The following is a 4,199-nucleotide window of genomic DNA, read 5'->3' as shown; positions in this document are numbered from 1 at the left end:
ATGACATCCTCATAATAAAGTGAAGTTTCATTGTCCAACTGTGGCTGATCAGTCCAATAAGAGCTAAGAAAGCTCTACCACAGGTTGCACAGATAGTCCATGTGAATATATGAGGTGAATACTCCAAATTCATGCATCCTACATTTTCTCTGCACTGTCTCACTTCTGCTTTGCTCATAGACCACAGTACCCTTTCTGATGTGGGCACACCATGCTGAGCAGTCCTGTGAGAGCGTCTCCCATGTTGCACAGTGAAATCCAAAGTTCTTGAGAGAGAACTTGACAGTGTCCTTGTATCACTTCTTCTGACCACCATGTCATCACCTACCCCATATGAGTTCTCCATAAAATAGTCCTTTTGGCAAGGCTACATTTTGCATTCTAACAACATGGCCAGCCCATTGCAGTTGCTCTCTCTGAAGCACAGTTTGAATGCTTAGCACTTCACCACAAGCAGGAGCTTCAGTGTCTGGTACCTTATCCTGCCAGGTGATTCTCAGAATCTTCTTAGACAGTTGAAATGGATGTGACTTAGTTTCCTGACATGGAGCTAGTAGACTCCCTATGTTTTGCAGGCATACAACAATGAGGTCAGCACAACATCTCTGAAGACCTTCAGTTTTGTAGTCAGTATAATACCTCTTCTCTCTCAAACTTTCTTTTGGAACCTACCAAACACTCAGATAGCTCTGGCAATGTATGCATCAACCACACTGTCAACGTGTACATCCCTGCAAAGTATACTACCAAAGTAAGTGAACTTAACCCCAGCATTCAAAACTTCTCCATTTGTGGTAATGGATGGTTCCACATACAGATGGTGCGGTGGTGTCTGATGGAACACCTGTGTTTTCTTGGTGTTAATTATTAGGGCAAAATTACCACAGGCAACATAGAAGTGATCCATACTTTGTTACATCTCAGCTTCAGAGACTGCACTGAGTACGTAATCATCTGCAAACAGAAAATCACCCACCAGCACTCCATCCACTTGGTCTTGGCTTGTAGCCTTTTGAAATTGAAAAACTTACCATCAATAGAAGAGAGGACAAGAACCATGAACATATAGAGGTTGCCAGATCCTCACAGTGAGTGAGCATAACCTGGATGAGAACAAAACAAAAGCAGCTAAGAAAGAGCAGTCAGACAGGTAGAGGCAGGAGACAGGTAGACAGGTAAGAGGAACCAGGAGAAAGCATTGTCTCAGTGAGAACCTGAAGAGGAAACTGTCCAGGACAAGAGAGCTACCAATAGTGTCCATGAATGCAGAGAAGTCAAGGAGGATGAAGACTGGCAAAAGGCCTGTTCGATTTGGCAACTGAGAGATCCCTGATAACTTCACAGTTTCTGGTGCCTCATGAAACAGGAAGCCAAACAGAGTAGGATTTAGATTAGAGAGAGAGGAGGCAGCACAGGCCCTTGCAGAGGGTCTTCCAAAGGAATTTAGCCATGACCAGGAGATGAGATCTAGCAAGGCAGCTATCAAGGATGGTTGGAACATTTGAGGTAGGTTCTGTGTTTTCAGTGGGTAGACATAAACATATTTCTAGATAACAGGAGAGCAGTCAGTAAATGGTGAGTGACTCAAAATAAGTGACAAAGTGGAGCTGATAAAAAGAAAAATCCATTGCAGAAGTTGGGATGGGTCAAACGTGAATGTAAAGATTCTGGCCTTGACGTGAGAAGGTCACTTCTTCATCCAAGACCAGAGTGAAGAAGGATAGGGTAGAGGAGACTTTTGAGTGATAGGAGATGAGGAGGAATAAACAAGAGAAGTTCTTGGAGAAAGGCCTCAATTGTTCAGTGAAGTGTAAGGTTGGGTCATCAACTGAGAGGGAAGTGGGATGGGTACTATGGGAGCCTTCAGAAAGATGAAAGCTTTTGGCACAGCCACTGTGGAGAGTGAAAGAGTGAATTGATTCCAGTTGTTTCCCAGAGGGAGGCCTAGTAGAGACTGTATTTGAATACAAATTTGCTGCTGAGAAAGTCAGAAGTTTTCTTTCGTTCTCTTCAGAACTTGCACTGGAGCAATGGTGGCAGGTGTTGGGTCTAATCCAGTACTGTGACTTGCCAAGGAATGAACTGAAACAGGTTATGAAGGTGCCAAGGACTCACTTTTAAAGGTAAATATACACCTGAAGTAATTAAGAATTCTTAAAAATGAAAATGATTAAAAAATAAGGAGTAGAATGATTAGAAATCATGGTGAGAAAGAGGAAGAAGATGAAAGACCATAGGAAGGAGAAGGATAAAAGACTATGGTCTGATAAAAGAATTTTGTGACTGATGAACATAGAGGTGGAGCAGTTGTGATTATGGCCAGATCAAAAGGATGCCCATCTTTGGATGCAGTTCAACTGCCATGGAAGAAGCGATCACAGACAGTGAGTAGACTGACTAACCTGGAAGATCTAGGGTTTAAGGGAGCATCAGTATGTATGTGGACATCCCCGAATCGATGGGAAGAGGTGGAGGAGGACAGACTGTGAGCCAGGCACTAAAGCCACTGAGGAAGGAGGGAGAACACCTTGAGTTGATAGATGATGGCTACGAGAATTTCCAGGGGATGATAAATGCGAATGGCAAACAAATAAGAGGAGGAGAGGTTGGCCAGTGATGATGGCAGAATGAGAATCCAGCAGCAGCAAAGAGGAGCAAGGAGATTTCCAGCTAACCTCATCCCCCACACCCAGGAGTGTAAGTGAATCTTAAACCAGTATTGAACAGAATGGCCAGGGACACAGGGATCAGGAGGAAACTGTGTCTCAGTGAGGATGAAAAACTGGAAGGAGAAGAAAGAAGCACATTTAAGATGAAAGAAGATTTGTTACTTACAGAGAAGGCATTCTAGAGAGTCCATTAGAACTAGCAGGTGGAGATAGAGCAGGATGCTGTGGGAAGATAAAAGTAGAACTATGGCTAAGGGGAGACAGAGAGTGGGCAGCTGGGGATGGACAACACAGTTGGTGTTTCAGGAGGGAAGATTCAGCATCATTGACCTGGTCAGATAATAATGGGGTGGGAATAAAGGAATCCCTGAAGAATGAGTGGGGGTAGAGCATCAGTGTTTAGAGAGAGGTCTGGAGAAGGAGGAAGATGATTAGACTGGTAAAGGTGCTCCTGGGAGGACTGACCTGATGGCATCTGATAGTAGAATGTCCTGTGAGGTCCAGGATGCCTATTTCACACTATACAGAGGCAGGAGGAGGTCTGGTCGGCCCAGGAGAGCCCAGTGAAGAGGCAGAAGGTGGACCTGACCTCAGTGTCTGACTCTGACATCACCATCCCCAGGGTCTGAGGTCCTCTCACATTAGGGGCCAAGAGGGAGCTGGTAACAGGGTAATGTTATTAGGACAGGAAAGGTACAGTGAGATATGGTGTGGAGTTATGGAGGAGGAATGAAAAGATCGTGGAGTCAGTTGGGGGACTCCTGCCAGTTGCTGGTTCCTGTGACCCCAGCTGCTCTGGGGAAGCTAGATCACTGAGAAGGACCAAGGAAGGAGGAAGTGGTGTGTACTCCCCTCCCCCACTCCCATTCCTCCCCTACCTCCATTACCCGGACCATGTTCTTTTTCCCATAAACCTGATTTCGTATCATCAGACCAGGCCTTCACAGCAAGGTTCAGGATAAGGGAAGAGCTGAGGGGAACATGTTCAATCACTTAGAATTCTCCTGGTCTTTCCTCCACATCCTTTCTGTTCCCCTTTTTCACACTTCACAAGCTCCTTCCTCCCAGAGACCTGTGTTATCAAGGCTGAGCTGACCTTGGAAAGTGTCGTGGTCTCTCATCAGCCTTGGATCTCACCATAGACCTACTGTTTCTGCTCCTGCCCTTGTTCTGGGGAGGTAAGTGGAGTCATAGCCGGAGCTGAGGATGCCTGGAGGAGAGGGGAAGGGTTTGTGTAGGGGGTGGGAATTAACCCTAGAGGAGCTGGGAGGGAGGATGAAAAACATGGTAGGACCTTGTCTTGAGTCCTTGCCACAGGTGGCCTGCATCCCTGGACCGTTTCAGGGTGAGATGAAAAAGACAGTCACGTCGCAGGCAGGATGCAAAAGAGCAGTCCATTTATTAATATAATTAAATTATATTCAGCACAAGGCATGGCACTCACCTCATCTGTCAAGTGACATTCCCAAAGACCAGAGTGAGAACAGAGACAACAGTCCAGTTCAGGGTTGCTGTGAGTGCTGGGAGGGA

This window comes from Notamacropus eugenii, chromosome 5 (assembly GCF_028372415.1).
Source record: "Notamacropus eugenii isolate mMacEug1 chromosome 5, mMacEug1.pri_v2, whole genome shotgun sequence".
NCBI lineage: Eukaryota > Metazoa > Chordata > Mammalia > Diprotodontia > Macropodidae > Notamacropus > Notamacropus eugenii.
The sequence above is the reverse complement of the archived record's forward strand: the minus strand, read 5'-3'. Positions refer to the sequence as shown.